We start from the raw sequence: 23,220 nt of genomic DNA, 5'->3' as shown, positions 1-23,220 counted from the left end.
ATAATTTCAGAAAGGCTTGGGGGGGAGGAGAAGAGTTCTGAAGGTGTAGTATGATTTTATTTTTTTTCCTTTTTCCCTCTTTTAGGTCTATTAATAAACTTCTTTATATTCTTTCAAGTTTGGTGCCTGCTTTGCTTTTCTCCTAATTCTTATCTCACAGAAGGTAAACAGCAATGAGTATTTTGGACCAAACCACTACAGATGTGTAATCTATAAATTTCTTTTAACAGCTGCCAGACAGGGAAACTGCAAACAAGAGATTCTCATGTGACAGCATTCCTGAGCCTTGCAGCATGGTAGAGGGAGGGCAGTGGCATTTTTTGTGGTGAAAACACCAGTCAACAGAAGGAGTGTAAAGATGTTACATACCTGGCAGTAAATAAAATGATCTTTAACTCTCAACATAGAATTAACAATTCTTCCCATGTCTACCCCCAGCTCAGCTCTGCTCCCCCTTCTCTGTTTCTTCCACTGATAGAAACAGTTTATTGGGGATTTTGTACTGTATTCTGAATTTTCATGTGACAGCAGGTCAGGAGTGATGCCTCTTGTTAATTAGGGGGACTGGTAGCAATGCCTGAAGTTCAGACTGCAATTGATTGTTACTGTCTTCCAATCGTTTTTCAAATGGAAAATCTGGGCTGCATTTTTGTGTGCTTGCTTCAGGGTGAAGGTGCTTGGAGAGCTTGTTAGGAGATGTTGTGAATGATTTAGAAATTCTTCACAAAGAGTTGCTGAAAACTTCTTTTGTTTACACTTCTTTAAATTGTTTGCTAAAATAAAGACCTGGAAAACACTAAAAACCTGTAATATTTTTGTATTATCATGCCTTCTTCAAAGCAATGTCCTACAAAGTGGTCAGTCCAGACAATTTCAAGCAGGACTAATAAGATTTTGGCAACTAAACCTTCAGCTGATTCCCTGTGTGCTGGCTCTGCTACAAAACAACTGGGAATTGGCGTTCAGGGTTTTCCTGCTGTTCCACCTCCCCAGAGAGGAATGATTCCAGCTGCAACTCTTCTGTATTTAACTACAGTAGCACATGCAGCAGAGCTCGATGCATATCTCAGAACCTGAGCTAGTGTCAAATGGCTCTAGATGCAATATTCAGGGAGCTGCATTTTACTTTAAGATCAGATAGCTTAGTAAAACTTCTGGTTTATGTAAAAGTATTCAAATGAGATATTAAGAAATGAGGCATATATTAGCACAAATAAGTCCTCAAAAGTAAAAGCAACTTAAATGCACAGGTCAGGTTTAGCCAGATCACATATGTTAGGAACTGAACAAAACAGCCTGCTTTGGCTGGTTTTATCAGTAAACCTGGGAAGTAAACAATCTCAGGCATTGTAGGAAATAGATGTTATAAATTGCTGGGGCTTTACAGGTGTTACTGATTTTCTGTAGTTTAAAATAAGGTTTTTCCTTAATTTTGATGTAAAAGATTAGACAATCAATTTAAAATTATTTCTAGTATTTTATAAAACTGCTTATTCTGGTATTTTTATCTACACAGTCAATGAAGCAAGCTTGTCTTCCTGGAAAATTGATAAATTCTAAACAGAGTTGATTCGGCCAAAAACAACCCCACAGTCCCCCTCCCTCTCCCCCCCCCAAAAACCCCCAAATACAAAACAGGAAGAAGAGGAAGAAGAAGAAGAGAGAAAAGAAAGAGAAAATATAGACTATTCAGATTTAATATAAAGTGAAAAAATTAAAATAATTTTAATTTGCAATCTCCGTAAATTATGTAAGTCTAAAATCAAGCTCTATGAAAGACCAAGCCTTATGGCTAAAAATCCTAGATTTTATGGAATTTAATATGAAAATAGTATATTAAAAATGCCTCTTATTTGATGTTTACTGTCTAATCATTATTATGGGTGGAGATCAACAGAATCCACAAAAATTTCTAGACAAATATTACACATAGCAAGAGACTGTAGTTTCAGTCTCTCTTAGAAGCATTTTTAAATCTCCCTTCTCTTCCTGTATTCTCTATTTCTAGCAATTAAAATAATATTTTCTTTATTTTTTTTTTCTCCCTGATCCTGGATTCTGAAAATTTTTTCTACAGTTTTTGTTAAAGTTTTCTTCCCAAAAGTAGGCATAATGTTTCAGTGGCTAAGTAGAACAGAATAGTTACCCCCTACACCTTCTGCTCCCGAGAGTGAGTTTTATCTTTCTTTGACCCCTTATGCCATTCATTTATAAATAGTCTGTTGTCAGTTGAAACTCCCAGACTCTGTTGCTTTACTGCTGCTTGATCATTATCCAAGGAGTAAGAAAGATATCCAGGCCTCTGTCCTCTTGGGTTTTTCTGCATAGAACAGTGGCAGAACATCCACTTATGTGGCTACCAAGACCACTGGCTTTGCAAGGACCTCCTCTAGCTGGAACCTACAAATTAGCCTGATTTTCATTGCAGCAACACCTGCAATGAGACACCTCCCTGACTCCTTTTATCAGGTCTGACCAATGTAGGTTTTTACAAGGCTGTCCATCTCCTCTATATGGCTGTTTCTTAGGTGTGAATATTAACACCCTATCAAGATGCCTATCACTGTGTTGGTGAAGGAGGAGTAACAGGACAAGACAATTCTAAACAATGCTCCAGGGGTGCTCCCATGCTTGCTTTCCTCACACGCTGTGGGACAGGGCTGCTGTCAGCTGGGGTGAGGTCCTTTTCCTCAGGGACCACATCTCCAAGCAGCTCCCTGACACTCACCTTTACCCACAGCCACCTGCACCTGCTCCAGTCTTATACTGGAACAGCCACCTGCTCCCAGGCTAAGCCTGCATCTGGAACTTTTGGATGCTTATCTGAAATGGCATTTCCAGTTCATCATCCAGCTCACTGGAGGAGCGCTCAGTATGCCCTGCTGCACGGGCAGTGACATAGGGTGACACTTTACTCTGTGGGAGAGTGGCTGCCAGCCACAGCCACTGTGCTAATTTGGTGGTGGAAACATCCAGAAAACCTGATAAGAGACTTCAGAATGATTTTTGGAGGCATAAAAGTTTAATGTCTGAAGTTCATGTGTGTGTATATGTTTATGCAGAATGTGGTACTGCTTCCTCAGTTTGCAATATTTATAGTCTTGCTCCAAGAGCTGGCTTAAAATAGATAAAAATAAACACAGTGTGTGTCACCAGTTGGCGGAAAGGCACACACAGAGTTGTGTGTGTTTACAGAGTTACAACTAGAGTTGTGTCAGTTTACAGCAAAGGCCTGGCTCGGGCATTGCAGAAACTAGAAAGTAGAAGTTTGGAAATAAATACCTCTAAAATGTATTTTGGATTCCCCAGGCCAGTGTGATTGAAGGCATGGGTAGTGTTACTCAACAGTCATTATTATTGCTAACGGAAAAAAAGTTTACTGTTCTTCTCAAAGTAAAATACATAAAAAATCTCAAAATATTAGCTATTTTATAAGGAAATCTCAGTGACTCAAACTCTCCTACAATAAGTAGCAAAAAAAGTTTTTTAAAATGATTCTTGATTATTCAAATAAATTCAAACACTTGTAATCTTAGCTTTTTGTTCCGTCTCAAAATATGTTAAGACAAATCCATTTTTCAATAAATAGCATAGGAAAAACTTTCCTGTGCCATTTTACAGCTAAGAACCTGCTAAAATTCCTTGTTGGAAGATCTATTAGGAATTATGGACATATCAGGTGCTGCAATTATCTTTTCATATATGTTAAAAGCAGGTATGCATATCTTGATTTTGAATTCTTGAGGTTTTTCACCTCAAATCATTGTGGCCATTATGAAATAGCTTTTTCTCAATTCCAAACAGCATTTTACAAAATCAAAAAGACTAAAACTACAGGCTGTAGTTTTGAAGCTGTCTCTAATGGTGAAAAGCATCTTAGATTTAGTAGTTAATGTTTAGAAAATTTCAGTCACCATAAGGAAAAGAGTACTTTATAACTAGTCACTAAAAATGTGAAAGATGTGAAGGATCTCAGCAGGGACTTCCTGTAAACAATCATGCAAACTGTAAAAAAATACAAGGGGATAGGCAAAATCAGCAGTTACTGGTACCTCTTGCTCTGAATAATTCTACTTATACAAATATTTAGAGATAATAAGAACAGCAACCTCATTTTGAGGACTAAAACCATCTTTTCTCAGAAAATACCAGGCTGACAAGATACTAAAGCCATTATTAAAAAAATATAAATAATTTGTGCCTTTAATTGATGCTACCTCAGTGGGATGCAATATCCACTAACCCAGAATTTATCCCTTTCTTTGGATTGACAATATTTTGCAGCATGTCACAATACCCCACCCCAGAATAGAAAACATATTTTACATGGCAGAACATGAACAAAGACAATATTGAAGAAGGAGGTTGATGGATATGGGAAATGTCCCCCACCTGCCTACAAGAAAAACATGATCAGGGTGGTGCAATTAGTTTGCTCACCCACTAAAGGCTACATCATCACAAGATCAGAATCATTACACTTTCTTTAATTTGTTTTTTGGGAAATAGTTTCCTGTCTGAAGATGTATTTTTAATAGGCAGAATTGGAATATTGAATAAAGGGATCCTGGCAAGGTTTATTACTTTAGCTTAAATTAAACACAAAGAGAAAAAAGACAGTATAACCTCTCCACCCTCTCTGCTGAGACAAAGCAATGACACTTCTCCACACCTTCCCACAGCATTTGAGATAATAACCGAGAAGTTGCAGCTGAATAAGGATTCAGGTGCCTGTTTAAGGGCAGCAAGTGGACCAGTTCAGCGGAGCATTTCAACAGAAGGCCACCAGCAAGCAGGTTAACAACTTCTCAAATTTGTGTTATGATGGGATATATAATAAATGAGTTCTATTTGATGTCTTAAGGAGAGCAGAGAGATGATAACGTGGTGTGTCCTACTCATATCATCTCTGCTCTCATGGCTATGTTTAGAATTCCCTGAGTTATTAATATTTTTGTGTTCTGGGTTTATCTTGACAGGATCTACATAAAGTTATGCTTTTTCATTCCATTTAGTTTATAGATTTCAGAAAGCTAGTTTTTTTTGCTTCCATTTGGAAAGCAAGTTAAAGTGATCATATTAGTTTACAAATTTCTGCAACACCATACAAGCAAAATTGCTTAGTTAATTTTCAAATAGCATGAAAACTGACTTTTATTTGTACTTGCAATGAAATGGAGAAAGTGTACCTCTTGAGTATTTGCTATAATTTCTGATTCTAGTCTGCAAAAAATGCTAATTAAAGCAGTGGGTCATATCTTGCAGTGTCAAACAGATTTGATTTTTCCTTTACTTGAAGACAATAATACCCTGTTGACTGCTACTGAAGTACAAATCTGACAGTTCCAGGAAAGGGCAAGGCAACCACATACTGACAGTATTTTCACTTGTTCAGTATTATGTGGAAGGCCTAAGGAAAATGAGCATCCTAGGGAACAAAGCCGTTGTGCTGTGATGAAACTGAGACAAGTGTTTACAGCTCCTCCTATATGAACTGGCCTTTACATAAATGCACAGTGAGTTTCTAAATTGATTTACACTACTGAAAATGTACTCATGTGGGTAGTATGTTTGTACAAGTGACATTAAGAACACGGTGGGTAATATTCTGGGAGCTACAGGATATCCATAAATGTTGGCAGCATTACCTTAAAACCATTTATGTCTCGTTTTCTCCAGAAGGAGAAGAAATATTCTCCAGTCTAAAAAAAAAGGTTCTGCTTACAGAAAACAAAAAACAGCAACACCAAAACCACCAAATCCCCCCCCCCCAAAAAAACCCCAAAAAACAACAAACAACCAAAACCGCCAGCCCCCAAATTTAAAATACTAGAGAAATAAACAGTTATTGTGTCATCTCTTTAGATGACAGAACTACAGAACTCTTGGCTGCGATCTTGAGGACAGGGGCTTGGCTTGCAGATAAACAGTGGAGGGGGGGCTTTGGTTCCCTTCCAATTCATCACCCTCCCATGAACATAGCCACAGACATCAGGACATCAGTCCTGCAGCCAAGGTACATGGCTCTACTCAGAAAAAGCTTGCCTAGCAGGTCAGACAGCTCAGCCAACCCTCAGGAGCCCCATTTTCCTCCAAGGTATCAGCAGCTAAGTACTTCCATTATTTGTCAGGAACATTTTCCTCTTAAAACTAGTGGTGCTGGATTCCTGGCAGTGTTTGATGCTATGAGCCTTTATTTCCCCTTCAAGCTATACTTCCTTACAAGGCAAGAAAAGCTCTGGATCTCATCAAGCCACAGACAAAGACTATGGTTGTGGATTTTGGAAATAACTGTAAGGTAAGCAAATAACAACACAATTCTGTAACTTCGGTTTTGCATATGGCAACACACATGGCTTGTGTTGTACAGAGAAGCTCTAAATCTTGCAATGACTAATGAAATAATACAGGTAGAGCTTCAAACTTTGATACAGCTGTGTCCACTGTACACTCAAAAGAATCTACTTTGAGAGAAAAATAAGAAGGATACTGCTGAAGCATTTTCCTTTACCCCAAATAAATTTTTCTTGTTTTTATTTGTAGTATATCTCTTAGAAAGTTGAGAGTGGAACTTGCTGAATTTTATATATTTTTTGTCTTATTTGTATGTGAATTTGGTAGATTGTCATGAAATCTGGGCCATCAGCAGCTCTTCCATTCTTCCTTAAGAGAGAAAAAATAAGCAGAAGAGGGACAAAAATTAAGGAAAATTTATTTTGAAGAAAAATCTGAATTTATAACATTTAAATAATGGGCAGAAAGATTGTGCCTGGGGGTATCCTTCACAGTGCCCTTTATTTATTACACAAATGAGATATAAGTTTGCTTTTTTACTATTAAGTCTTTTCTTTGGTGAAGTTAAGGGTTATCTGAACAGCAGCATGATCTCATATTAAATGGTACTGTTGCACTGTTCATTCTCTTGCTATAGAGCATTTTATTGATTTAAATAACACCTCTGCAGTCAGTCTAATTATGGGATGAAGCACTAAATGATGTGAAAATCTAGAATCTACTCTATGATTTCCCTAAGAATTAAGTATTCTGCAATTTTATACCTTCAGATATCTTCCAGATCATGTGCTAATTCAGAGCTGAGGTCATTCTGCAATTGTCCCAAATATATGCAGAATCCAAGGAGCTGTCAGTCCATTTCTGATCCATTTTTTATGTTCTTACCCTAGCGGTACAGGAAAGATTGCAACATGATCTTAAAATGAGAAATGTAAATACATGGCATACCTGGAATAAGGTGAGAAATGTCTTTATAATTTACTGCTGCTCTTCAGAGATATTGCCTTTCTGGCAGCTAAGGACTTGACTACAAAGTGCACAGAAGTCAGGGGGAAAAGGGTATTACGGACTTAGTTCTTCTTCCGATCAGGTCATTTATTTCATGTGCGGTAGAAGTACTTACACTATTTATGAAAAAGTTTGAAATTAGTAGATTGTGTCCCCCAGTTTTTATTTGAATCCCTTATCCCAGTATTCATAAGTAAGTGATGTTAGTAGTTTTATCAATCCTTCTGATAGATTCAAAATTGTTTTCCATTCATCTCAAAGTTTCCTTTTTCTTCAAGGGAGAAAACAAGCCAAACTCCTTAACCTTTGCACATGATTTACACTAAATCTGCTGCATTGAATCTATTGTTCAAACTCAGTTTCATCTGTCTTGCCCTATGCTGCATTTCTGTAAGGCAATAACACAGTTTTCTTTAGCTGATTTATGCTAGGAACGTAATTATGAAATTCCAAGTCTGGGTCCTGCACTCCTGTCTCAGGTTGTTGAACAGCAAAACTAAAGGTCCCTTTGAAATAGAAAGAAAAGGAACTAAGTCTTCAACAAGGCCATTTCCTCAATCTTTGGAAAATCTTTTACACCAGTTCATGATGTGAAGTCCTGCAAATACAGTTTTTTGTGGCCAACAAGGAGTCATGGGGGGAAAAGGGTAGGAAGATACACAACAGCTGTGGGAATGGTTTTCAGCTCTGAGCTACATGGAAAGGCAAATTCATCCTGGTCACTATGTGCATGGTAGACCTGCTTTTGTTGTGGGTGGTCAAAAGACACGTGGATTTTTCCAAGAGAGACATTCTCAGCCCTGATGTCCTGAAGGCACTTTTTTCTCCAAAGGTTCTATAGCTGTCAGAGACACTAAGTCCCATCAGCCCCATTGCATTACCCTTAGAAATTAAGACTGCTCTGCTTCCAAACAAATCAAGAGACAAATGTAATTAACCATTTTTTGGTTTTTGCTGTTACGTCTTTCTCTCCTGAAGTCAAGGGTGTCTGAATATCAGCATGAGCTTTTATCAAATTGTACTGGGTTTTTTTCAGGAGGTCTCTCTGTGACCCATGTTAATGACAGCTAAAAATATAACAAGGAGTTGAACAAAGAAAATGTAAGCAATACATTAATTAGAGAAAAAACCCCTCATTTCATACCTATTATATGAAACACAATAAAGTGGAAAAAATAGAAACACAATAGGTATTTTGATCTTGAAAATGCAGAGAAGACAAAAGAAAGAAATAGCCTGACTTATTATGAAAAAATTAGACATTTAAAAGAAACACTAGGCAGAACTGACAAATATGTGGGGCAGACCACAGTTTTCAAAAGCAGCTTGCAGAAACTGAGTAAGATAGTATTGCTAACCTCCTATGTGCTGGGACAAAGCTCAAGTCAGTGAAAGAGAGGTTTATTTCCATTACTAATATCCACACAGGAAACAATTGTCACAGGTGAAAAGAAGTTAGATAAAAAGCCAAGGATGAGTAAAGAGTTCTGAGAATTGCTACTTGAGATTGTCTGTGCAAAAAGTACAAATCTGAATGCATGAAAAATGGAATACAGCTCACAATCATTACATTTGTGTACTGCCCAAAATTACAAGCAAAATTACTTTCACATGCTTCTCCTCATTTGAGCGATGCTTTAGAAATATACATGGCATGACATAGTCATGGAATAGGACCTCATTAAGGCATAAATGTGCATCTACAATTATAGCTTTTGTTTGTGTTTTACACTGAAGGACTGTGAAGTAAAAGAGGTGTCAAAAACTGTTTTGTATAATCTAAAAAGAATTAGGCTGCTACAATAGGGTTGGTGATTGTAGACCTATTAATTCCTGAATGAACTTCCTTTGCCAAATTTTCTGATACAAAATATAGGGGAAAAAGAGAGCTCTGTAAAGAATTATTTAAAGGGATAATATTCATTCACATTCAGAAACTAGTAGTGAGAATAGTAAATACTATTATAAGAAAATGCCACCTTTCACACCTCAGCATGGAAACCATTTTAAGCATAACACTCATTTGTAAACTCAGGGAATCAAGGCTGTAGACATGGGATTATTCTCTAAAGTAATAATTGTGGCTATGTGTGTTTGAAAAAATTATGAAACCTTAACATTATAATGCTAAAAAGATTAAATAGGGAAATCTAAATGCTCTTTTTCATTCCAAGATGTTATACTCAACATAGAGTATCATTGTTAATGTGAAAGACTTGGTTACTCAAAGTCTTTCCTTGCACAGAGGAGAAGAGATGCAGTGAAGTGATTTAACCTTCAGAGCATCAGCTCCTGTAATTGAACCACACATTCACATTCACTGGCAAACAAGGCAGACTATGGGTGGTTTATTGAAAATGACAGAATAAAGAGGACAAGGTTTTAAGTTCAAAAAGAAAGAGTATCATATTTTACCATAGGCTTATGGAACTACCAGGCAGCTATTGAATATACCTGCCTACAAGAACATGAATGCAAACAATGCTTTTTCAAGTGCAGAGAAGTAAAATATAGGTATTGTTATCAAAACAGAAATAATCAGGTGCAGGAGGACATCCTTTTATTGATCTATCATCAGGACATTCAAAGTATCAGGGAAATGTAAATAAACCCTGTTGCAATGCAAAACATATGTTCTATAATAATAGCACCTGAAGACAAGTAGTTTATTTTCCTTTGGATGCAGTTCATGCTAGAAGAAAGCCTTTTTCACAGGCAAAAATTAGCTCTAATTGAATAAAAAAAATATGCAATTAGCTGTGGATGCACCAATGGGGACAACTCATTGCAAAAAGAGCATGAAACATAGGAGAGATCAAGAGGAGACTAGAGGAATAAATTACCTCCACAAACAAAACAAAGGAAGCATGAAATATTTTAAAAATAAAATGAGCAAAGAAAAATAACTATATGGGAACTTAGTGAGGGGTCACTTGCTGTTACCTGGGTCATTTAAAACTGGCTTCTGAGATGCTTTAAATCTTACAGATCATGAATCCTTGGTCTCACACCTTCTCACATGGTCCTTTCATTTTTTTTTTTTTAATGTGATTCTTTTCTAAAGGCGTTGACAAATTCATCATTTGAAAATGTCCATTGAGTGGATGAAGTCATTTGCCTTACTTAAATACATGGGCTCAGGTACCTGGTTCCACACCTCAGCCAGGCTGCCAGATGTTGTACTGAGAGGTGCTTGCCATGGCCCTCCAGTGACCAGTCACTGATCACGACCTTTCCTGGGCTCTAGCTCCTGTTACGAGGGTTCTGGCTTGGCCAGGTGGGTGAGGATTCCTAGCAGGAGCTTATCAAGCACTCACATCCATGGATACACAGGAACAACTTAAAAAAGGAGGACTTTTCTCTGACTGAAACACAAATTAGTTCTCCGGTAATTTGTGTAATACTTTAGAGGGCTTTGAAATTTACACAGATATTTTCAATCTGAGGAACACTGGGTTGATACCTATAGTCTTTCGGGAGAATAGCTAAACTATAAGGAAGCTAAGCTTAAGTCAGTTTATGTAGGAACACTTGCCCTCCACCCACCTGAAGCAGGGCAAATGTACAACCAGAAGACAGCAGGAAAAAACCAAACCTGTCTCTAATCTGTGGCTCTGAACTCTGCTTCATTTTATAAGTAACATAAAAATGCAAAAAGCAGGGAAATAAGAAAGAAATGTATAGATGTTGCTTAATGGAAGCAGAGAAAATAAATAGCAAAATCAAAGCTGAAGCGGTATAACTTATTTTCTTAAACCTCTTAGCAAGTTTCTTTATCTTTGTTAACACTTTTTCCTTTGTGAAGTATAATGTTAATAGGACACTCAGAGTGATCATTGCTAATAGGGAAATGTTAAGTTTAAAGAAAGACAGGAATTACAGGCTCAGCAATATGTATGCAGCTTCTAGAGTATGAAGTTTTCCAGACACAGAGGGGGCACTGGATCTGGGAAAGAGTGTAGACTGTGCTGAACATAGACTGAAGAGCTGTTTGATTGCCCCATGCCTTGCCTGCATGCAAGATATGCATACTGATAGTTTCTATCAGTAAGATGCTCTAGGCCTACAAACGTGTTCATGTGGATATGTTCAGAAGCGCCGAAGCTCTCTACAGGTATCTTTTAGTTATTAACTCCAAAGTCTTCTTAAAGGATACAGAGTGGAAAATACTGTTATTTTCTTTATTTCTGTGCTTATGGATAGACATGTAGGTAGTGAGAGTTTGTCAAAATAAATACGTGCTTTCCCTCTTTTCTTAGATCAATAACCCTTGAGGGTGAGTGATAAAATATAAATTGATCGATTATTTGCATTTGAAATTTTACATAGAGCTTACCTCACTGTCTATATTGGTATAGTTGTTCAAAACTTGTGCTACCTGGTGTGACTTCACCTGCTGTGACTAACAGGGAAACATCTTTTGCAATTTTAACTGGAGGCTGAGAAAGATCAGGAAGGAACTGAAGCCAGGAAGGATGTCTGTCTGTCCTAATAGGTATAAGAATACTATAGACATTCTTTAGTTCTCCCAGAGCCAAACCCTTATACGTTTGTGAATAAATATGCTCTGGTACCATTCCTGAGTAAAAATCCCAAGGAAAAAGAGCAATAAAGAAAAACAACAGAACAATGAGTGTCAGAAACCTTGATAAAAGACTTTTCTCACAGAATTTGTACTCTGATTTTGCAAACACAAGAAATGTGGGTAGCACAGATAAGCCTTTTGCATTCTGGGTACTGAACGATACCTCTTTGCCCTCAACTTTTGAAGCATCCAATAGTTCCTGTAGTTATAAGTGTAGCTTTAATATCAAATTTGTAGAGCAGAGCTTTTAAGGAGTTATTCAGACACTTATATGTTTCTTTAAAAAATGTTGTTTCAGCAAAATGTAAAGCTGATTTCAAAGGAAGTTTTAGCTCTAAGTATTTCTCTGAGCCAAAGAATTTATCTAAAAGAAGAAAAAATATGTTTAGCCTTTCATGTCAGAATAGCCAGTATTTTGTTTTAAGGATATCAATCTCTCAGATTGGGAAATTTCTTTAAATTCAAGCTCTGATTGGCAGAAGGAAAAATCTGATACTGAGCCGAAAGAAAGTCCCCTTACTGTTCTGACCTTGGTCTTCAGCTAATTCTTCTTTGTTTTTATGAATACACAGAGTTCCAACTGAACCACATTAAGGACAAAAATATTAGGATTTGCTTTTACAGGAAAAATTATAAGGTATAATTCTTCAGTGTTCAGAAAAGCCCCTGTTCTCCCTTCCCCATCCCACCCTGATTAAGGTTTCCAAGCAGTGAAAAGGGACAGTGTAGCTCTCACTCCTGGGATGACACTAGCACTTACTGATGGGATCACAGTGGGTTGCACAGGTTGCTATTGCTTAGCTCTGGAACACTGGATCCAATGCTGGAATACAAAAGTGTTCCAACACCAGGGGACTCTAGAGCTCTCTCCAATGGCTCACCTCAAGTGCTATTGTGTCGTAATTGGAGTTGCCCTCTGAAGGCAGCTGCTCTCTGACCATTAAGAGACTTTATAGATTCCTCTTAAACTGTGCCTCTTCTTGACAAGTGGAGATGAATCACATCTCCTTTTTTTGTTTGTTTCCGTTTTCAAAACAAAAGGTGGGAATAGTAACACAGTCCTGCATCCACAAAGTCTTGTAAAGATAAATACATTAAAAGGATCGAAGAAACTGTATGATAATTACTGCCATCAAATAAATGTTATGGAAGGAGTGGGCTTAGGATTTTAGAAAGGTTTGTAAAAGACCTTTGACAATTACTGACCCTGGTACAGCATGACAGCTTCAGGTCTGGCAAGATCTCAGGGATCATAAAACCACCAAATACAAAAGAAATTAAAGTTATTAATTTTATGTTATGTTTATTTTGTTTAATGTTTAAAAGTAATGTATCTACATCTGTCTGATGTGTTTTCTTCTTTAAGTGCATTTCAGTAGCATCATCCTTCAGGTCTCAAAAGATGCAGACATAGGAAAAAGAGAGGTTTTTTTGTTTAGTGAGAAGTCAAAAATTTCACCAGTGGCAAAACTGATGGGAGTCTTCAAGACTACCAGAAATGTTTGATCCAGTACAAAAGGAATTTTAAATATTGGAGTGTCTCACATAATTGTTTAAACTTGGTATGTGACAACAGAAATCTAGGTGCAGGAAAAAATCTCTTCATTTTCAGAACTGAGCTAAAATATTACACAACACTTTTCATTTCTCACTTTTAGATATCCTAAGTGAGAATGACTAAACACATTCCTTTCTGGATCAGAGTTCTTTACTCTGTATCCTTTTCAATGATAAACCCTTTTCATTCTTCTGAACTTTCTGTTTCAGATTCATTGCCTACACTAAATTGTCCCCAATGTCCTGGTTTATTCAAGATCCATACACTTCTAAGATAGCCCCAAGACACTAAAACTGGTCAGCACATTGCTTGGAAAATAAATCCTTTGCTACTTTCTCAAACACATTTGTCTCTTTAGCCCTGAAACAGTTCTTATCCAAATCAATACCAGTATCAGGATAATTAAAATCTGCCATGTTTAAAGTTTTGGCATTCTTGCAGGTCTCTCTTATCTATGAAACCATTTCCTGAAGACTTTTCTTACTGCCCTTGAAATCCAGGGCTACATTTTTAAACCACCTCAAACCATAGTGTGCTCTTTTATTTAAAACCTGCCTACCTTAGCTGAAATATTTTGATATTTGATTAACTTTTTCTCCTTATGGATGCTGAAAATTGTCTTCTCTTTTGTTGCCCATAGATGTCCAGCCATGTTATTTTTAATCATTTTCCCAATTTACCCATGATCTCATTACTCTATTATTAAACTTTCAGGGAAATATATTTCTGCCTCAGAAATGTGGATGTGCCATCTTGTTACATTTGCATAGATGACAGTTTAGCTCTCCTATTGAAATCCTCATTTGCAGAGTACAACAGACAAAACAGAATCCTGCATGGACAAGGCACTGAATCAGTCAGGGTCTCCTGCTCAAAAAGTACTTTGATATTTACTAACTTTAAACATGTTAGCAGTTTTATTGTCTTGACATTAACAACATGCCAAAAGGATTTTGTGATTAAATATCTTGCTGACTTGGCATCTCAGTTCCTGAATGGGATTTAGCTTTAACTAGTACAGTGTCTACTGTCAACAACTGACATGTCAAGAGCTCCAAGTTTAAGAATTAAAACAGTTTACATGTTGGGATCTAGACAGTTTTCCTTTAAAATTGTCTTTTCTCGCTTTGCTAATCTAAAAACTGGCCCAGGTAATTTTCCATATTAGCAGGAAAAAAGAAAAATCAATACATGATTATAAAATTGTATTTCTTATCTTCTAGTGCTTGCACTATCAGTAAAAAATCTAGTTATCACAAGCCATCCAACCTTCACAAGGTTAGTGTGAATTTGCAGTACAGTTGTTGTATCTGTGCTATTTTTTTTATTGTAGAAGTGCTGCATGTACCTTTTAATTTGGTTGTCAGGGGAGACAGGAAGCAATAATTAAGGCTAAAAGATGGGGTATGGAAGCTTTATTAAAGGATATATTGAAGATGGGAATTTGATCTGAGAATTAGATTATGATTAGAGTTGTTAATGCAGCTGTGCCACTCTTGAGTGACAGAGCAGCAGATGAACTGAACAGGCAATTATAACTACAGGAGTCTCCCTAATCTTTACAATCCCAACCTCACAGTCACATCCATTTAAATTAATTTTCGTGAAGGCTGCAAATTTACAGCTTCACCAGATTGGAAATTTGTTTGTTTATTATCCACAGGAAATATTTTTAGGGAAGTAAATAGCACTGAGAGCCATCTTGTCTTTCTGCTTGTCTTTTTAACTTGCAGAATTAATAATATGAGATTAATCTGAAGGCTGCTGCCTTTATGAAAACTGATTGATTCTCGGCAGCCCAGTGTTATTATGATTATCTGTGGGAAGGTCAGAGGGAAGGCATGTAAAAGTCATAGCTGATTCATGAGTTCCCTATATTAAGCAGAAGATAAAAAAGGAGGCTTGTGTTGATCAGCGTTATAAGTGAGGAATCAGTCTTCCTTGCATTACTGAAACTGAAATTCTAGGAAAAGGATTTTAAACAACTTTAGACATAGTTATTTAAAGATGTCTGTTGCAGAGAGATAGCAATAGTTCATTACTATGCATGCTGAAAACCTTTTTAAAGGAGTTCTTTGCTGCACAAAGATTAATTTACCACTATGTTTTCCCTCCTTCACTACTAATATAAATAATGGTTGTGGCTTAAATTGGCATTATATTTTGATAGCCTAGTTTTGAACATACAAAAGAATATGCTACAGAACTGCTCAGAAACTTGGAAATGGAAACCACGAAACAGTGCTCTTCAGTTCCAGAATTTTATTTTGGAATGTCTGTAATGAATGGAATAAAGTATGAACATTTAGAAACTAGGCATTATTTTCACAAAATGTTCAGCAGATAGCTGTGGCAAAGAAAGAAGAAAACCTTCACTAGCAGAAACTAGTGACAGAAAAAATATTTCTCTATTGGTTGTCATTCAGGAAACTTGGAAGATAATTCCAGAAAATGATTAGCTGCAGTTGCCAGATCAACAAAATATTTGAACACCTGCCTTTAAGCATGCAAAAAATTCCATCCAAGAACAGGCAATAGGTATGCCCAATCTCCTCAAATACTGAAGTTTTTGCTTAGTCTTTCCCTGACAGACTAAGACTCAATCACATGTCCTTGTCATTGCTGATGGTTTCTTTCAGAGGGAAACGTGGGTTAGCACTGTGACAGGAAGCTGTGGAACATCCTTACCATGCCTCTGATCTGATCATCTAGGTGACTAGGTCACGTAAAATACCAGAATTTATCCGTAACCAAGGTGAGTTAAAATTCAAAGCTCGGAGACTGCCCAGTCAACCTACTTCTAAAAGAATATATTTACAAACTCAAAGTATATTCACAATTAGTTGAGGTGGGAATCTCAAGCTTGGTTTAACATGATTCTAGTTATTTTACAGGAAAGCAATGCAGTAGAAAGTACATCTCAGATTTCATATTTTGCTGTTAAAGAGAGGAACATTTATTTTCCTCTGAACTTGAAAATGTCAGTCAGGTGACATTTTATGTTCAGGTAGACTATTTACATTCTTCTGAGGAAAATTACTGAAACCAGCTATAAGAAAAACGTTGATAGTACATCCCAATATCTTAGTTCATTGTCAATATTTTAAGTTACTCATACTCTCAATTGATCTGAGATGGGAGAGTAAGTGTCAGTGAAACAGAATACTTCATAAAAGCAGCTGACATGAGAATGCTCCCTGCTAAGAAGCCATGGTGAAATATATAATAAAAAATATGAAAAATGGTACTGGCATTAGATGAGCAAAAAAGTTGGAAGAATTGGAATTCCTTTTTTTATGACATAAATTCATTTTTTTTTCAGAAGATTAATATATTTAGGACTTGTTCTTTTTCAGTATTTGGATTTATTTAAGAAATGTTGAATAATTTCTGTCATATTTGGCTTATTTATTCAGCAAGATAGTCTGCCTTCCTTGACCCTAGCTTTTCTGGATCAAGGCTTCAAGGATAACATCTAGCATATTTTCTCAGATGCTCTGCTTTGGTAGGTGCCTCCAACGTTCATCTTTTAACTCAAAATCCATGTGTGATAACAGTAATATTTCAAAATAGATAGGAAAAGAAATGGAGAGGCTTTTTTTCTAAAATCTAAATCTTTTCCAACTCCTAAATATGAAAACTGATTTCCTCTTGTAGAAATAAAAAGATATTCATTGATCTAAAATATGATGGTGAAAGTCAGAGACTTAATGTAACCTGAGTTGAGTGAGCATGTTTGTCCACATTTTTCTGTGGAAAAGTCACTCAAAAGCAATTTTTTGAGATTTATTTTAAGTAATTGGCAATTCTTTGACATTACTGTTGTTGATTTATAATGTGAAAGCATTCCTTGCATGCTTAGTCAGGTCACATAAGCAAATGAAAACTGGTAAGCACAAATACCTGACAAAAAATCTGACAAAACTCTGCTCCCTTTATTTTATTTTCCCATCACTCTTCCTGTCTTTGATTAACATTGTGCAATTATGACTCCTCAGTATTTCCTCATATCCGAATATTAGTTGATTAATCTTGATGATAATGGATTGAGAACTGGTTTTAAAAACTGAATATATGAACTCTTTTATTCAAGAAGTTATGACTGATCTTTTTAAACATCCTTGACTTATTTGGTAATTAAACTATTTATAGGAGATGAGTATTTATCAGCTGTTGCTATTAAAAAGTGTGGAGTAGATGACTGAGATTTTTTTTCCTCCAGAAAGTACTGAATATTTTAAGTTTGAAGTTTTTGTGCTGAAACCTATCTTCCTTGCTTAGGGCTAAGAAGCAATGCTATTTAATTGGACGTAGTTCCTGCTGCATCAGAGCTCTGTGCCAAACAGGAAAGAGATGGACCACCACTTCCCTGATGCAGAGGAATTTTCTGGGAGGAATTGTCATTACCTGCTGCAATTTTTGTTTCTCTGTGAATCTATCACCACCAAAGAATAAAGGATTTCTCTTTCTGCTCTTTCTTCCTGGGCTTGTGAGAGCAGGAATCATATGAAACTGAGTTGTCCTTTGAGCATTTTCACCTGAATTATGGCTCCTCTGTAAGAAGGGAGCAAAGAACTTTTAAATGCCTAAGATATTTGATCCATACAGCATATGTATTTCTGTGTTAAACCACATTTTTAGTTTGAGATCATTCAGGCCCTTCTTGTTGTCTTTTTAAAAATTAGAATTTCTCAGATAGGAAGTTAGCAAGGCCTAATTCAAAGCTCATGACTATCAGTGGAAAATCCACACTACTACATTGGTAGCTCAGTTCATGAAATGTTAAAATGCATCTTTGTCAGCAACTTCCTCAGTTTTCATTTTGTGCATAATATTTTTGAAGTTTTTGTGTTTCTAATGCATAGAAATAATACTGAAATAAAGACATAGTTATCTTATTCATGGCTTAAAACCACAGGCAACTGAGTAGTTCTATTCTGTGGCATTGTGATCTGGGCTTTTCACTTTCAGTGATAAAGATCCATTGCCCATCTACTTGAAGATTTCTGGACATCAGCCATAAGATGGGATGGCCAGGTCAAAACACTTGTTAATGTACAAATCCATGATAATTAATTATAATAATAGTTTGACCTAATAGTGACATTATTATCAACCAAAAAAAAAAGTAGGTTGCTATCCAACAACTTTTAGGCTTGTAATTAGTAAAGTATGTAGAGACACTCCCATTTCCCCAAACTCCAGAAGCTCTTGGATTTAGATCTGGAGGCAGAGCTACACCCATTATTAGATGGACAAGTTCTCTAAATAAAGGAAGGCAAAACCATTGTTGGCATTACCTAAAACCTTTTCTTTTTGAGGATACATGTAGGTTACTGCTCAGTTTAGGCAGCTCTACATGTTAATGTGCCTTGCCACTCAATCCATGGAATGTACATGTTTCTTGAATGTAACCTAATCAATTTTTAAAGTTACTAGGCTTTTAGGTGCTTTTGAAAGTGCAACTGGGTAAATATCTCTTTTATTTGCCCCCGAAGCTTTTTGAAAGCAGGGAATAGGTTTATTGATTAACACAGATGAAATAGCCAGGGTAAAATCCGACTTATCACATCAGGTGTTCTTTAATTTATTTTAGTTCCTTGATCCTTCAGAAAGCTGTTTCTCTTTGCATATACCAAACCATCCAATGATCCAGATCTTCAAAGCTCACAGTTTAGTCTCTGCATCTAATTTGAGAGGAAGAAACTGCATCATAAAATAGTAGTATTATAACTGTGCAAAAACCCCAGGACAAACTTCTAAAATAAACTTTCATTAAGTTCACAAAATGCTGTTCAACAAAAAACTTCCTTCTGATGGCATGATTAATTTATTGGTTATAATAGATCTTCCGGGAAAAGAAAAATGTCTTTTGATATTTTGACAACCTCAACAATGAGAGAACCTGATCTGAACCAGGGATCTGCAGATAATACTGAAACAAGGATATGAACAGAAATAAAGTAGCAATAGTAACTCTGACATTCTCCTGACCCATTTAAGAGGAAAAAAAGTAATATATTATACCATAAGGAGTCTGTGAGCCAATGATGTTTTGATTATGTTCAGTATTTAAAAGAAACCAGAAACAGGAAGGAGCATGAGATTTATAGCTGCATGTATTTTTCTGTATTTACAGTAAAATAGCTCATGGGAACCCAGTTATGCCACTTTTTTTTGTTGTTGTTGAACTTAGAAAATATTATTTTTTTTTAGTTTTCCATGGTAATTAAATTTTACTACCTCACAGCAAAAGATGTGATGATCATATCATTGTTCCCATTCCTGTATAAATGTAGAGGGATAATTTAGAGTTGAAATAATACCCTCCCACACAGCATCACCCAGGCATTACATGCATTTCTAGAAAGTAAATAGTTTTTATATTTTCTTTTTTTTCAGAAATGAAGAGACTTGGTTTGAGAGATGTAAATCATGGCATAAATATTTAAAAGTTACAGAATAATGATAATAGAATGTAATAATAATAATAGAATATAATAATTGTTAATAATTAAGTGAATCATCTATTCAGTAGCAAGGAGAGAATCATGAATCTCAGTATTTTCAGGGTTAAAGTGCTCATTTCACCCATATTATGAAATATCTGCAATAAATTCAAGTAATTATGCTATTAAGCAGTTCTTCATCTATTGAATTAATTAAAAATTTGTGTTCATTTCATAACCACTTTAGACACCCTCAGTTACTGCAGATTTAATCCTCTTTGAACCTTTCTATATTTAGTTTTCCAAAGATTGACTAAGACCAATCACTCAGTGCTGTAAGAATGAGATTGTTCTTTCACTTCATTACGCTATTCTTTTCCCCCGCATGCCACCTCCTTTTTTGTACCTTGGGTTGTGAAATCAGGGCACCTGTGTCAAAACCTCCTAAAGGTCTGTAAGTGTGAAATGCTGTTCCATATGCATAGGAGGTTTTGTCCCATTGCCATGTATTGTCATGAATTTGGTTTTTTCTGGTTTTTTTTTAAAGGTCTTTGTCGTCTTCTTGCCGAACATGTTCTGAGATTAATCTCAATAGTAGATCTAATTGAAATTAAAAAAAAGAGCTATGCCATCTCTCTGAAAAAGCAACAAAGTGTACATTCTCCCAGTGTCTTGCTGTAGTACAGCTTGCTAAGACTGTTCAGTACATAAAGAAAAGATGTATATGTACTTATACCTGATGGAACCAACTTATTTACATGCCTGACTTTCAGCATACAGATCTCCACTTGACATCATCAGTAATGGTAGTAAATATATTCTTGTATTTAGTATTAAAAAAGAGATTATTATACGTTATTTGAAGGCAAAATAACCCAGCTAGTAACTGAGCTCTGTTGCTCTGCTGCCTTGACTTGTTATGGCATTAGTCATTCCCTTCCCCTGTTGCTCTACCTGAGGAGAAGAATTGGTGCTGCTTACATTGTGATGAAGGGGATTGTGACAGGAAAACTGCAAAATCTGGGTCTTTTTCCAAATGAGGTAGAAGCAAGACTAGGCTTTCTGCACAACTTCATACCTCAAATAATTAATTTTATTTGGAAGGAAAGATCATAGCTATAAAAAAGTAAAAGTTACAGTACTGGAAATGAACAAATGAAAAACTGAATTTGATACTGTTTCTTAATGCAAATAAAAGAGTTATACTACCTTGTTCCCAAAAAAGAAATTAAAACTTGATTGAACAAAATCTTTTTTATGTCCTTAAATCTTTCTTTGGTGATGTGTTAAAACTATGCACATATTTTAGGTATCTCTGAATAATATTAGAAATCTAGTAGCCCTGGAAAATCTGGTTTGCAGCAATTCTGAATTTTTGAATTACATAGGATATACATAGTAAATTAAAATTTACTAAAATGGGAAGGAATTTTTATTTTCCTTCCCATAATTCAGAAATGAGTTCTGGAAAAAAATTCAAAGGCTTTCAAAAAGTCACAGATAATAAAAAAAAAATAAATCCATTAAGTAATTTTTAAAAATTCCTTTGAAAGTGTCAGAGAATTTTAACTATTGTGAGAAATTAATTTAATATTCTCATTATTCCAAAGAAAATAAAACCCAAAAGCATACTATTTAGATAACCAGCCATATTACAAAAAATCTAAGTTCTTCACATCAAACTGTAAGTAAATTGACATGAAGCACTTATTAAATCTATTTTTAATTCAGTTTCTGGAGACCAAATATTTTCTCAATAATTAAATAATTCTGCCAAATTTTGGATCAGGAAACATTTAAAAGATATGAAATAAAAATTTCCATTAAAAATAAAATTCAGAAATAAACTCTGCAATCATTCCTTTGGAATGTCTGGCCTTTATACATTGTGTTGAATTTCCTTTTTTAAATACCTCCCTCTCCCATCCGCCACCCTCCTCCCCCAGCACAGAGGAATATTTCTTATGTTGTAGAAAATTTTAAATCACATTTTTATCATGTTTTGTCTTGTTTGCATGGAAACTTTATTTCTTTTATGTGATGATAATTTCCTGCAGGGTTTAAATTCCTGAAATGCACTCTGTTAATTTATTGATTCTAGTTCTGGTCATTTTTACTGCTAAATATGTTGTTATTCTAGAAAAAGCAAAGCAGTATATAAAAAAAAAGATGTATATGTACTTACAGCAGATGGAACCAACTTATTTAGATGCCTGACGTTCAGCATCCAACAAAAACCGGCCGAGAAGGACATTTAGAGGTTTCTGAACTCTGCATGTGGGAAGACGCAAATCCAATGCCTCTCCTATCTGGCTAGAATTTGGTGTGCTTATTGGGGCTTCTTTCTTAGCATTCTACCAAATGAGGAACTTGTGATAGTCCTGAGAAAACAGGCTCAGAACACACTGGTTAGCCTGTGTTGTTCTCACACTGGGAAGGGAATTTACCTGCTGCTGGAAGCAGCCTTCATCTTGTATATCATACATGAGCAAGACATAGTATGGGAGTACGTCATGCCCAAAAATGTTCTGCTTTGCACAGTGTCATGAAGTCACTTGTTGGGGTCCCCCCCCTGCCATGGAGCCCTGGGAGAGGGGCCCTGAGGGCACAGACACGGGGTTTCCCCGCCCCTGCTCAGCCTCGTTCCCATTGGTTGGTTTGTGTTCCCTGTGCGGGCAGAAGGACCCTTGGTCCCGTGACTGGAACAGTTCCTCGGCAGAGCCCCGGCCATGCGGCTGGAGAAATAAACATCTCTGAAACATCTAGCAAGAATCTGTCTGTCCATATATATTTCCTTTCCACGGGACTCCTGGTTTGGTATATGCATGTTGCAGGATCCCCACTGCAACATAATGGTGGGGAATTGAGAGCAGAACGATCCCCGATCCCTAAGCGACTGATTTGTGTGAGTAAACCCTGGAAACTTTGGATTCCTCTTCTTGGTTTTGCTTTGCTATTCCATATCTAAACTATGGAGGAACCGTGGGAAGACTCTTGGCTCTCAGAGCCGCATATGGACATTTATCTTAAACTTAAAATGATTCTTGAACAACGATTTGTGAATTTTAGCTTGATTCAAGCTCAAAAAGAACTGAAACACTTCCTGGCATGGTTGTTTAAGAACTTTTTCTATGTTTCTTGGGATTTAATTCTTACCAAGGGCTTTTGGAAAACTGTTTGGACACAGTTAATATTGGAGTCAAAATATATGCCGATGGAAGAATATTTTCGTGAATAGTATTTAGTTACCGAGACTGTTGAGCAATGTCAGCTGTGTCCTGGCGAAGGGAAGCCTGGCGCAGGGACCGTGCGGCCCAGGCCACGTG

At 36.3% G+C, this 23,220-nt stretch overlaps 1 long non-coding RNA gene across 1 annotated transcript in view; it reads right to left on the bottom strand.

Annotated features, from left to right (window-relative positions):
* LOC121671794 overlaps positions 1–22,465 on the bottom strand; it is a 31,714-nt gene extending 9,249 nt beyond the window's left edge. Inside the window, exon 1 of the long non-coding RNA XR_006018610.1 lies at positions 22,080–22,465. This is a non-coding gene — a long non-coding RNA (uncharacterized LOC121671794). The remainder of the gene's footprint in view (positions 1–22,079) is intronic.
* Positions 22,466–23,220: the final 755 nt, after the last annotated feature.

Source organism: Corvus kubaryi, unplaced genomic scaffold (genome assembly GCF_017639235.1).
Source record: "Corvus kubaryi isolate FWS band 111438036 unplaced genomic scaffold, C.kubaryi_AGA036_p1.0 37398, whole genome shotgun sequence".
Lineage (NCBI taxonomy): Eukaryota > Metazoa > Chordata > Aves > Passeriformes > Corvidae > Corvus > Corvus kubaryi.
This window is presented reverse-complemented; position numbering and strand designations above follow the sequence as displayed.